Here is a 14986-nt window from a genome sequence, read left to right on the forward strand (position 1 = left end):
CACTGGTCTACAGTTTTGTGCGTTTTTATTCAAACATTTTTATAAAAATTGTTATTAATAATATATTTATTCACTCAGACAATGTCGCTTTCTGAGACAAGAAAAAGAAAAATTGCTGATGAGGGGAGAAAATTTCAAGAAAAATGAAAATTGAATTACTTCTGCACTGAAATAAAGGACAAATTTTTGTAACAATTAGTGTCGCCAAAGAATATAATATAAAAAGGCACTACCATAAAATTCACAAAGAACAATATTCACGCTTTGAGGGTAAACCGAGAGAAGAAAAATTAAAAGTATGAAGAATTCACTTCAAAGTCAACAAATATGTTCAAAAATTATGAAAGACAATGAATCTGCAGTGAGAGCCAGTTATGAAATCAGCTATTTATTGGCAAAACATTCCAAACCTTTTAGTGACGGTCCCTTGGTTAAGGAGTGTATGATAAAAGCAGCGGAAAACGTACCCCCCAAAAATGTGCAAGTATTTCGCGATATTTCTTTGTCCAGCAATATTGTGATCGAAAGAATATCCGAAATGGCAGATAATCTGCGTGACCAGCTGCAAGAAATATCCGCAAACGTACAGTGCTTTTCAATTGCACTTGACGAAAGTTTCGATATTCACGACGTGGCTCAAGTTGCTTTGTTTCTTCGGGCTTGTGACGACCATATGAATATTACTGAAGAGTTCTTGGAAATGATTCCCATCCATGGAACCACTACAGGGGAAGACATTTTTTACGCCGTGTGGAGCATTTTGGAAAAATACCAACTTCCTTTGAATAGGCTCGTAGCAGTGACAACCGATGATGCTCCAGCAATGACAGGCAAAAATAAAGGTTTTGTATCAAGACTTGCAGCAAAGTTAAAGGAAATTTATCCAGACATTCCAAAACTGCAATCTTTCCACTGCATTTTTGACCTGCAGGTCCTGTGCTCCAAAGTATTGGAAATGAGCAGCGTACTCAAGCCTGTGACAAATACTGCGAACTTCCCCCGATCCAGAGGCCTCAATCACTGCCAGTTTGCACAGTTTCTTAAAGACTTGGAGAGTGAATTTGAAGGGCTACCTTATTACACAGAGATTCGTTCGTTATCTTGTCATAAGGTTACAGCTGCTTTTCTTTTTTTTTTACTTGTACCCAGTGGTGAGCTATGGAAATTTTAACAAAGGGCTCGCATCGTCGAGCAAAAAAAAAAAAAAAAAAAGAAGCCATATTTCACACAAAAACGTTTATTAATACAGCTTCTATACAAATGCCAATCAAAAAGTATGAAGGGACAACATGTAAAGGCTATCATTTTTAAACCGATATTTCATGATCTAAACATGAAATATTTGCACACAATCATCTGTGTTAATTTATCTTACATAAGAAAAACTTTTTTTTTTACTATCAAAATATAATATAATGAGAATAAAATCTTCTATAATCGCACATATGAAATAGTCTGCATTTTTTATAAACGAAATAAATTTCTTTTGTTTGTGATAGAATTTTTATGACAAACAATCTATAAATAATAAATAAATATTATCTAAACACAATAATATTGAAGTACGTTATCTTTGTTTTTATACTTCAAGTGATAATCAACGGTGCCAATTAAGGGGTGTTATTTTATAGTCCTATTTATTTATATGCGATTACCAAAAGTGAATTATCTGTAAAATGGTAGTAACAGTAACTGTAATATTTTATTTAATAAAATCACTTTGTTAGGTTACCGTATGAGTTTGTCGCTCAAATATATTTCAAAAAATTGTTGTTGTTGTTGTTGTTTTTTTGAAAAAATAAAAAAGTAAACAAGAAGAACAAGGAGCTCGCAAATTTCAGAAAAATTTTAAAAAAGGCTCGGGCGAGCCCCTTATAGCTCACCACTGCTTGTACCCATGTCTGGAGATCAAATTGTTCCTAGAAATGAAAAATCACGATGTTGCATTTCTTAATAATCAGACATGGGAACATGATCTAGCATTCTTAGCTGATATTACGAGATATTTCAATGATTTAAATGTCAAACCTCAGGGGAAAGATCAGTTAATAGAACACATGTATGATGCACTGGCAAGTTTTACATGCAAATTGGTTTTGTTTCGAAATCATTTAAAAGAGGATATTCTAAATTACTTTCTTATGTGTGAACAGTTGAACAATAAGAATCAAAGTTTTATCTTTTTTCAATGTTGCCCCAAACTATAAAAGATTAAAGAAGAATTTGATAGGTGATTTAAAGATTTTAAGGAGCAAGAAGACGTTTTTTCGCTTTTTACAGATCCTTTTTTCTTTAATTTCGAAAAAGCTCCTACTTGTATTCAAATTGTACTTATTGATTACCAAAATGATTTCACTCTAAAAGAGAAATATTAAGAAGTTGGTATTCCAAAAATATACAGTTATTTAGGTCAAAAATATCCTGAAATAAAAAAGTTTGCAGAAAATATTTTATGTTATTTTGGAAGCACCTATTTATGCGAACAATTATTCTCATGTATGAAAGATAACAAAACAGGCCACAGATCAAGACTAACCGACGTCAGTCTTTCTGTCATAATGAAGGTCGTATGCTCACAATATTTGATCCAAATTTTGCAAGCTGGTTAACAATAAACTTTGTCAAGTGTCAGGAAAAAAAATACTACAATTAAATTACTTAAAATTACGATAATTATATTATGCAAGTACATATATTTTAACCCCAAAATAGTTTCATTAACATTTAAAAAATTCCTCAAAATATAGACTGACCTCCCATAAAAAATAGAAGTTTTTATTTAAACACGAGAATAAAAATATTCTTTATTTTATTTTATTTTATTTTATTTTATTTATTTTATTTTTTTTTTAGTTCTCATAATCATTAGACTATTATTTTATGTCTTGTAATGACTTAGAATAAATAAAATTTTCATTATTAATTTTCCAATTTATTTATACTCATTCTTTCACTTTCCTTCGATTCTAATTAATGCGGGTTTTTTAGTCGCAATTTTTTTGTGGGGGGGGGGGCACTTGAGATACAATTTATGACAAATGGCTCGCGGTCCAATTGGGTTTGACACTCCTGTTCTAATGCATTAAAAGTGGCGTTTTTCGGTACTTTTTAGTATTACGGCACTAGTGAACCTTCACCAGCAATAGAGATAGAAATTTAAGCAGATTCTTTCAAATTTGAAACGTAAGTAATTATGAAAAAACGAAATTTGTTTTATTATTGCTATTAAAATATTAATATTAAATTTTATTGCAATATCAGTATTTTCAAAAAAATAAATACAATTTTACGCTTAAAGGAAATAAATTAAGAAATGAATTAATCCAACAGACTTTCTGGTGCAGAGTATAAATAACATTTATGAAGTTAACCACATAAACAGTTTAATTTGTATTTGTATTCTGCCAAAAGATGTTTTTCAAAACTTAAATCAATAAAAACCATTTAATTTCAGTAATGACAGAACAAAGACTAACAAGAATTTCAGTTGAGAGTGAAATTGTACAAAGCTTAGATTTAAAACAACTCTTTGCTGCTTTTGCATTACAAAAGCAAGAAAAGTAGACATTTAATTATTGTTCATTTTTATGTTTGTATTTTGTTTAATTATTTTTTATATTCTCACCGTAAAAAAATTGTGTTGTATAAAAATTAAGTGGATCCTAAATCCAGCATTATTTCAAAGCCGAATACAGAAACTATAAAAGCTCCATATGAAATTTGACCAGAGAGCTTACGGGAATACTCTCGGAACACACTCGAATAACACTTGTATTGCATTTTAAAATATTAAAATAAATTATATCTCAATCATAAATGAATCGCTTTTTTTTTAGCGTAATCGTTCCGCATTGAAAAATAGGTAGCAGAGCATGATAGAATTTGTCCAAAAGGCGTACCACACGTACTTTCAGTTGAATCAAGATGAAACGTGGACACCAAGTAAAGTTTTCCACGCGTTGATCAATTGAGGAAACGTAAAAAGCAACGTCGTCCTTTTACTATTCTGATGGTATGAAGAAGATCGAGATTTTATCTAACTAGCGTGCAATGCTGAGAATAGAGGACAACGGAACAGCGATAACACTAGGAGTAGAAGATATTCCCTAAACCAACTTTCTACTTTCCTTCTGCCAAAAGACTTGTGGGTCATGAAGCTAACTACCCGTAACTTCACTACCAGGATTGCTTCACCATCATCAATTGCTTCGTCTAATTGGGACGAAACGTATGTCTCCTAGACTCGAGACTCAAATATATAAGAACTTGTTTACTCCACAGAACTTCGATATTTATTGACTTGTAACTAGTTTTGTTGCCATATCGCTAGATATGGTAATAAAATTGCTAAGTTGGCAACACTGAGTATATGGTTCATGCAAACGAAAGTTGTTCGTCGAGTCATCTAAATTAAGCCTTCCGGAAAGGTATGGCAGCTTGCTACTGAATGATTATACTTTTGGCATCCGTCCCAAATCATTCGTTCTGTTCGCTTAAAAGGTGAACAGTTTATATTAAACTTTATAATCTCAAATAAACTGTCTTATTTTTGGCTTCTTGATAATGTAAAATATAAAGAAACCGAATGGTTCACTTGCACATGTTTGAAAATATGCTTCTCTCTCACATCGGGCGATGAAATTCATTGACCATCTCAAGTAGGTGTTCTCAACGTGGTGTACGCGTATCGTAGCCCTTGAGGGTACCTGGTAATTTTTTTTGGGGGGGGGGGTACGCCATGAGAGCTCGAAAGTCGCTAGATATGGTAACAAAGTTGCTAAGTTGGCAACACTGATTAATTCTGAGAACTTAGTGACGAATTGAGGTGCTGTAGTTCATGTCTATACACGTTTGTCAATCCTCGTCGCTTCCTTACCGAGAGCAGAACCTACCCGAACAGCTGATTGCCCAGTCAAAGTATCCATTCTAAGTGAGTGCCTTCTTACTGCTCTATGTCTTTGTTGCGATTTATTGTGAAGTTAAATGAATGTGTTTCTCGAGTGATTGAAACATGGATAAATGGATAATTAAGAGGAACAGTGACGTGCAGCCGGAGCCGATTGCTTCTACGACTACGTCATCATCCCAAGTTAGTAAAGAGATGGATTCAGCAGTAACTAAAAGAACATTAAATGTTAAACAACTAAGTGATAAAAAAATTAAAAAACGTAAATATCATAAGTCCGCGTGGTTAGCCGAGTGGCTCTGCGCTTCGGAATCATATGCCTGGGAAAGGAGTGTCCTGGGCTCGATTCCCGTCACTGACGTGAGGAGCTTAAAGATCTTTCTCAGATATAGCCAAGTTAGCTGGTCTTGGGCGTGTACCGCAGGGTTTTTTCTCCCGCAAGCAGGCAAACCGACCACGTGAACACACGCCTCTACAGACATAGGATTCCTCCAGGAATAAGGAGTAACCAACCTATTCCGCAGGATTTCGCTTCCGAGTACCCACATAGTAAAAAGTGTAGGTCTACGCGTGAGGGTAAATCAGGAAATATCATGAATCATAATTACAATTTGGCTTTACATGAACAGGAAATTTAGTAGAACCAAATTCACAATGCGTTGTTTGCTCTGAAGTCCTGTCACGAACTGTGCAAGCGGAAACAAGCGCAACCATCTCACTGATTACCCACTAAAATGTTTATATTTTTGTAAGGTTTGTTAAATTGTTTATGTCACTCTTTGTGTTTATCGATATATGTAATTTATGAATGCAAAATTTAATGTGTATATATATACAGTCATCCCTAAACTTATATCGAGGTTCCGTTTCATCCGGCAGGACGTAAGTCGATACATTAAATCAACAGAGTTATAGGGGTTAGGGACTTAACTGGATTAACCATTTTAATTTTTAAACCTTATGAAACTGTACTATGCGTTACTGCCACTATAAAACAGGACAATAATCACATATTCATTGTCTTCCCTATGTGAAGGATCAGGCTGCGGCTCTGTTGATGTAACCTTTGTTTTTTTATATGAAAATGTCCAACGTGCTTTGCTTATTTCTTTTCATCATAAATTTTTTATAGCAAGCAAACGCATCATTTACTTTCGTTTCTACTAGTAAGTAACGTTCAACATTGGAGTCCATGTTTTCAGCTATTTTGAGAACATCGTTAGCTGAAGAACATTTCTGCAAGACCTTTCACTGCGAATTGTTTAACTGCCTCCTCTTGTTTCTCTTTTCGCTCTTCCTTTTCTCTTCTACAACACATTGTTCCTCCAGTTCACCATTTCTTCGTTGGTCAACTCTTCAGGTGCACTTAGGTGCACTTTCCATGAGTTGAAATGTCGTCATTATTCATTTTGAGATTCAGATTGCCTGCTATTTCTTCACTCAATTTACAAAGTTCTTCATTTTTTTTTAAAACTTCCAAAATCGTGCAGAAACCTTTTTAATGTCTTTTTCCATATGCCACTCATACATTGAGAGGTCACTTCATCCCAAGCCACAATAATATTTTTAATAGCATGATAAATATTGAATGCTTTCCAGAATTGCATGAGAGTCTGATCATTTCCTTCAGTGGAAGAAATGGCTTGTGAAAAAGTTCTCCATAGATAATAAGTCTTAACCACCGCAAGAACTCCGTGATCCATCGGCTGGATCAATCAAGTAGTGTTTGGAAGGAGAAACATGACCTTGATCTTATGGTGAAGATCGTCAATGTAAGGTGGATGACCTGGAACATTATCTAGAATTAATAAAATTTTAAATTCTACATTTTCTTTTACACAATAGCTTTCCATTTCATTCGCATAACAGTTGGGCATCCTCAAACAATTTTTTAGCCATCTACGACTTCTTATTGCTCCGATAATGAACTGGAACAGTATGATTCCTAATGTTTTTGAAGGCTTGTGGATTCTCACGGTGCCATGTCATAAAGGGTTTCAGTTTATATACAGCCACATTACCCCCTAATAGAATCGTAATACGGTCTTTAACCACTCTACCTGCCAATACGTCTATAGACGTCAAGGTTATCATGGAAGTGAAGTGTATATTAAAATTGTAATACCACTGATATTATATTGAAATATATGATGGATACGAAGCGTATGAGGTTGCATATTTGATCCATAATGGCCAGTAAGATGGTTAAGAGCTTTGAAACCAGGCATAGTTTTAGCTTTTTGTGGATGATTATCCGATTGGGCGTTTTTTCCCCAAAAACATAGAGGTCTCATCCATATTAAATATTTTCTGTGGCAAATAATTTTCCTCAGTAATAATTTTATCTAATTTCTCCACAAACTCCTTGGCAGCCTTCTCATCGGCACTAGCATATTCACCATACATTTTCACATTATGCAGCGCAAAACGCTGCTTGAATATCATGAACCAACCAGAAGAAGCGTTGAATTATTAGTCGTAATCGGGCCCTGCTTTCTTCTTCCACATGCTGAAGAGCCTTAGTGCCTTAGCGGTTATGGTCATAGCACCAAGGGACATGCCCTTTTGGTTCAGGTCCTCTATCCATGATGCAAGTAGCTTTCCTTTTCACCGATAGGACCTTGTCGTTGCTTGATCACTATCATCGATTTAACTGAAGCAGATCCTTTCACGGCCCCTATGATTTTATCCCTATTTTTTAAAGTGTCGTCACTGTAGAATGAGACCATCCGAAGTCACGTGCGATCACATTGAGGCTTTCCAGCTTCATATTGCTTTATAACTTGCGACTTCGTTTCAAGATCAATTGCTCACCTCTTTTTCTGCGATTCTTCACTAGGTTTTTTAATTATGCGTGTAGGGGCCGTGTTGCACAAAACATCGCAAAATATTTAACGATAAATACACAAATATCCCATTTCTCAAAACACAAAATCAAGAGAGGACCTGTTGAAGACACGTGCCGACTACGGAGGGTGGTTGCCACTGCGCATGATGCATTGTTGCTAAATAGAAACCTTTTTACTTTACACTCGCTTGCTTTCATGTTCGAAAGTATAGTCGAAAATGTTATTTATTCCCTTATGGAATAACCGACATAAGTCGAGGGATGACCGCATATGATTTATTTTATTCCCAATATTATACTATAACTACAATTTTATTTATCTATACAAGGGGTACGTCAGTTACATACACATTTTCAGGGAGTACGTGAAGCATTAAAGGTTGAGAACCACTGATCTAAAGGCAATCACAAATATCCATGCCCACGGCGGGATTCGAACCCCGGCATGTTGGTTGTAGAGCGGATACGCTTATCACTCGACGCCAGCAGTAATTAGAACTCTTTTAGAACAAACTTTTTTGAGTGTCGGTAGGAAGTCAAACAGTATCCATACTTCACTATCGGCGAAGGTGAACGCATTGCAACGTCTTGCTAGATAATATGCGACGTTTATCATACGGACTACTATTTATTTACAGTATATGTATATTTATCTATGCATTCTGCTGTGCGTTTTGCTGTTGACTGTTTAAACACCCGAGTTTCCTCACGGAGGGAATGCTCTACCTGTCTGCTACAATAGCTGACGCCGGAATTAGTGGAAAACAGCGTGAAAAAGTTTTATGTAGTTCTGCAAATATTTCTTATGTAGTTTCTGCAAATCCGGTGTCATGGAAGTTACCAGGAGGCACATGTGCACATCTGCTTTCATAATACGAAATAGCGTGATATTTTTACTTTTTCTATTCACCGAATTTAAAACATCTCGTCAAAACAACGAATATAGGCTATCCTTTCTAGCATCTACGACACTATCTAAAATAAAACGAAATGGAGTTAAACATTGGTTAATATGCGAGTCAAATAGTTTACACGTCAATGAATGTGTTTAAACTATTTCAGATTCGAATACTTGACGATTCTTTTAAAACATAATTTCTGTGATACCAAATTACTGCTGTTACAATGTCTAAACTGACAAATGGATATAAAGCAACTAAAAGTCTTCCCTCAGCAGCCAGTTCCGCTGCTATGCGAGTACCTGTGGCTGTAATTCTCGGAAATGAATAGTGCTCGTTAATAAATACAACCTGTTGTATCCAAAAGTTAATTAGGGCTGAAAAACTCCATCTACTTCGTTTGGGAATAAAGAGGAGTTAGAAAAACGAATTTTTTTAATGTTTCGCTTGCACGTTTTGATTGCACTTAACAATGTATTGATATTTTAAAATAAACAAGGAATGTCTAAATTTTAAGACTATTTTTTTATGACACTCACACCCAAGAAAGTTATAAACCTCATTCCATCCATTAGTACATTTGATGCGATGAGGATTCTAGAATCCAGTAGCATTACTCTAGAGATAAAACTTCGAATATCCACTCCAGAAACCAATTGTGGTACTTTATTGTCAATAATCACAAGCTAAAAATCTCATGCTGGGTATCGAAAACTATCTGCTGCCTAAAGACATTTTCAGAAAGATACATGCCACTGGATCTGCATCCACTAATTCAGGCCAAAGAGTGGGAAGACTTCCACTCTGCCAACCACTACGGCAATTAGCTGATAAATATAGGAAAATATTAGTGCTTATGTTTAGGCGTCACCTGTATACAGCAGATATAAAACTGTATTTGTATAATATAACGGGTGTGAGTCTGGCAGATTTAAGGTGACCAGTGGTGTACCTCGGGGTTCAGTCCTTGAGCCATTATTGTTCAATCTATACATTAATGACATTAGGCAGGGTCTAACATCAGATGTACAATTGTTTGCCTATGAGGCGAAGACAGGCAGGGCAATCAGGGATGCTACTGATATTCAGCCCTTACAAAATGATTTGAATAGGCTGGAAACTTGGGCAAACGAAAATGGCTGCCAGTTTAATGTTAGTAAGCGTAAAGTTATGCATGTTGGCATGATTAGAGTTCCAGCGGGATATTATATTAGCGGGATTATGCCAAGAAACTGAGGAGGCAAGGGATATTGGCGTATTGGTGGATAGGAATTTGAAGTTCAAAGGTCACATAGCAAAAGTGGCACAGCGCATACCTCTTTATAAGGCTTTCATAAGACCACACCTAGATTATTGTGCGCAGGTTCCAAAGGGATAAAGAAGCTGTGAAAAAAGTACAAAGGAGAGTTACAAAGATTATATCCGGATTAAGGGATTTAGATTATGGGGACAGATTGCGAGTATATGGATTGCAGAATCTGGTTTAAAGGAGAAAGAGGAATCATATGATATAGGTCTATAAACATTTTAATGGGTGTTATAGGATATCGTCTGATGAAATTTTTCGTTATATGGAAGGTGCAGGAGAAAAAGGGGCATTCATAGAATTTAAGTTTGTTCACAGTCAAGAAAGGGATAGGAGCTAGTTTTTCTCACAGAGAGCACTGAGTGAGTGAGTGAGTGAGTGAGTAGTATAGTTTGCCTTTAGGGGTAGTGAGTGCATCTAGTGTGAATGAATTTAAGGGAGGTATGACAGCTGGTTTGGGTGATTTATTGCCTCCCTTGACTCCCTAGAGGTCTCAGAAAACATATTTTATTTTTAGTTTTAATTTAATTTTATTTTATTTATAAAATAAAATTTTATAAAATTTTTATTTTATTTTATTCTCCTCAGGTGCTCACTTTAGTGAGTACGGATGTGGCAAACCCGAGGTACCTGATGCTGGACCATGCCTTACTTCATGTAATATACATCTGTTATATTATCTGTAGACTGGTCCCTCCTCTTCCTCCCTTGCTTCTTTCTTTCTTCTCTTCTTGCTCCTTCCCCCGAATGCTATTAGAGTATTCGAGGGGAATCTTTCCTATTTTTCTGTGTCATTTCGTCTTGTGCTAACAGGACATTATCAAACACTGTAACATGATCAGGCCATCAAAAAATGTTCATACCGCATCGTCCGTCGCGCGGGTTACCAAGGGACGCATTCGGGTTTTAGGCAGAGGGACTCGTTCGAAAAATATGTTACAGTCTCCCTTAGACACCACTCCTCAGCACTCTGCTAGAGGAAACTTCATCAATGGGCCCGCTACCCGTTTGGTAAGGTTTAGGGGCAGCGCAAAGAAATGGTACTGCAAAAGGACGGAAACGGCAACGACAACGGCACCAGACTATGGCCTTAGGCAACTGGAACATCTTCTCTTTGACAGGGAAGGAGTTGGAACTGGTTGAGGAAGCCAAGCGCTACCGGCTAGACTTAGTCGGGCTTTCTTCAACCAAGAGGAGAGTCTCTGGAACTGTCGACCTGTATAAGGGGTGGAAGCTCTACTACTCTGGTGTGATCCCAACAATGTCTGCTCAGGCGGGTGTGGGGATACCCACAAGCCCCCAGCTGTCAGACTGTGTTGCTGAGTGGATCCCATTGGGGGGACGGGTATGTGTGTTAAGGCTTCAGATGAAAAACCATGATTTGGCTGTGGTGCAAGCCTATGTACCTAATCAGGAGTCAGAATACTCTGTCTTCCTAGAGGAAGTCGATGCTGCTTTTGACAGGGTGGCAGACATGGAATCAGTCCTGCTAATGGGTGACTTCAATGCACATGTTGGAACAGATGACCAGACATGGAGGAGTGTGGTTGAGAGGAACGGTGCCCCTGACCTTAACGCGAATGGGTTGAAATTATTGGATTTCTGCTGTACTAACAGCTTGTCCATAATGAATACCTTCTTCCAGCACCGAGAGGTCCATAAGCATACCTGGTACAGGGATACACTAGAACAAAGGTCTCTGATTGACTTCTTTATAGTCTCAGCAGACCTATTTTCCTCAGTGTTGGACGTTCGTGTGAGAAGAGGGGCAGAACTGTCAACTGACCACCACCTTGTTGTGTGCACTCTACGGCTTCAGAAACCAGATGCTACCATCAAAGCTGGTAGGCCTAAGCAGCTATACCGCGTGAAATGGGAGACATTGGAAAATGAGGTTGTGAGGAAGAATTTTGCAGATGACATATCCTCCAGGTTCAAAGAGATTCCCAAGCATACTGCAGATGTTGAGGAGGAATGGAAGCTGTTCAGAACAGCTGTCACTGCCTCTGCACTCTCATGGTGTGGCAGAAAGCGGCTCGGCGTGGCAATGAGCAGTGAGAAAAGGACACCTTGGTGGAACCAAGAAGTACAAAAAACTGTCCGGGCAAAAAAGGAGTCCTACCTAACATGGCTTAGAGTCAGGTCACCTGAGATGCGTTTGCGGTATGCTGAGGCACGAAAAGCTACTGTTAAGGCAGTAAAGACAGCAAAGCAGAAGGCTTGGGAATCCTTTGGAGAAAGATTAAACTCATCCTATGCAAATGCTAACAAAGTATTCTGGCAGACCATCCGCTGCCTCCGATGGAGGAAATCGTGCACAGCAAAGGCAATTAAGGCCTCTGATGGTGCACTTTTAACAACCGAGAAGGATATCCTCCACAGATCTAGGGAATACTTTGAGAGCCTTCTTAACCCAGGTGGCCCAGTGGTTGTGGACATCCAAGAGGTGCAGATCGGGGCAATGACTAGTCTCACAGCAGAAGAGGTCCATTTAGCAATAAAATCGCTAAAATCGGGCAAGGCTGTTGGCGATGATGAAATTCGGCCCGAAATACTAAAAGCCTTAAATCGAGATGGTGTTCTCTGGCTGACTCGAGTGTGTCAGGCTTCTTGGATATCTAGGCGAGCACCAAAGCAATGGCAGACAGGCATAATAATACCAGTCTTTAAGAAGGGAGATCAGAAGGATTGCAGTAACTATCTCAGCCTGCCCGGGAAAGTGTATGCTAATTGCGTGGAAAGACGGTGCAGGAGCATAGTTGAGTCAAAGTTCCAGGAAGAACAATGTGGCTTTCGTCCTGGTAGAAGCACAACTGACCAAATCTTCACTTTAAGGCAAGTCTTTGAGAAATCTTGGGAATATGCCAAGAATGTATACACATGTTTTGTGGACTTGAAGAAGGCATATGACCGGGTTCCTCGGGATAAGCTTTGGCAAGTAGTACAGGAGTATGGAGTGGATGGTCAACTATTAGCTGCCATCAAGTCCCTGTATGAATGCCCAGAGTTTTGTGTCAGAGTAAACAGCACAAAGTCTGAACCTTTCACAATCTCCATTGGCCTCCGTCAAGGGCGTGTTCTGTCACCCCTCCTTTTCATAATATTCATGGACTGGATTGATAGGCACAGCCGTGGCAGTGAGTGTATCAGAATTGGAAAATGTAGCATTGGACGTCTGCTTTTTGCAGATGACCTAGTTCTGCTTAGCTCTTCCACAGATGACCTCCAGCGGACCCTGGATAGGTTTGTAGCTGTTTCGGAATGAAGATCAGTGTGGCCAAAACTGAAACATTGTGGTCTCAAGACAACCATCCCAGTGCACTCTAAATGTAAGTGGAGTCCCAATGAGGCAGGTGGAGAAGTTTAAATACCTTGGGTCCATATTCACGAATGATGGAAAATGGGACGTAGAGCTAGATACTCGAATTGGCTTAGCAAGCTCAATATTGCGGGAGCTTGGCCGTTCTGTAGTATTGAAGCGGGAGTTAAGCTAGAAGGCAAAGCTGGCTGTCTTCAATACAGTCTATGTCCCCATCCTCACCTATGGTCATGAGAGTTGGGCAGTGACCGAAAGAATGCGGACACGAATCCAAGCGGCTGAAATGAGGTTCCTTCGAGGGGTTGCTGGGCTGACAAAACTCGACAGAGTCCGAAGCTCTGCAATTCGGGAAACCCTCAATACTCAACCGCTGCTTCTCCGTGTTGAGAGATCACAGTTACGTTGGTACGGGCACCTGGTCAGACTGCCACAAGAGAGGCTCCCTCAGCAGGCCCTCTTTGCCAAGCCAGAGGGTGGGAGGCCACGTGGAAGGCCAAGGACTCGCTGGATAGATTATATCCAAAACCTTGGGTGGACACGTTTGGGAATCCCACCAGAACACCTGAGCTTGGTGGCAGAGGATCGTGACCATTGGAAGCTCCTCTTGCAGCTGTTGCCCGCACAACCCAATTAGGAAGAGTGGGCCTTGAAGATGTATGTATGTATTTTATTTTATTAAAATTATGATTACATATTTAAATTACATATGATACATACATTACATACACTTGATTACATATTTTTTAATTCAATCCTTTTTATTATTAAAATTATGATTACATATTGCGATTACATATTTACAATACATATTATTTACACATGATTACATATTTACAACAGATATAGTTTTTTTTTTTTTTGGAACAATGAAATTCGTGCAAATTTTCCTTTTTTTCTGTGTAATAATGTATTAATAATGGATACTGTAGTTGGTAATTTATAGTTGCCGGTGAATAACATTGCTTTTTTACAGCATTTATATAATAACAAGGAGTTATATATGTTTACAATTTTTGATTTAATGTATTGAACCGATGTAACTACGACACTTAAATGTAATACAGTATATGGGTGTTTTTTTTTTCCTCTTTTTTGTTGATCTTGGTTGAGATGTAGTTTCTCGGCTTTCATCCTCGATACTTTTTTTTTTTTTTTTTTTCAAATCAAAAAATCATGTTTATTTGTAAGCTTCCTATCCTATGTGTAAGCTAAGAGCAACAGCTCATCCAGGTTACGATATGCATAAAGTTACAAAAATTTATGTAATGCATTTTCATTATATACATATATGTACATTCATATAATATACATATTACATATTATTATAATATAATTACGTAATAAAATCGCAAATAAAATAAAATTTCATCATACAGAGAAAGTTGCATAACAATTAATTACAGTTAAATAGCATTTAAATTTTACGTTTTATACATAAGACTGAATCTTTGAATACAAATATGCTAAAAACCAATAATTTATACAATTATTTTATTAAGCTTATCTGAGGAGGACACTCCTGAGATAAGCTTAATAGTAGTAGTAGTATAGTAGTAATACTACTACAACTACTACTACTATTACTGCAAATACCTCCTTCATCTTAGATTTTATGTATGAGATTCCAAAGACATTACTTTTACGTGAAAGATACGAAACATACACATTAATACTCATGAAATAGAATTCTTTGGTTACTTCCATTACT

This window comes from Typopeltis vanoorti, chromosome 2 (assembly GCF_054136105.1).
Source record: "Typopeltis vanoorti isolate ZY-2024b chromosome 2, IOZ_Tvanoo_1.0, whole genome shotgun sequence".
Lineage (NCBI taxonomy): Eukaryota > Metazoa > Arthropoda > Arachnida > Uropygi > Thelyphonidae > Typopeltis > Typopeltis vanoorti.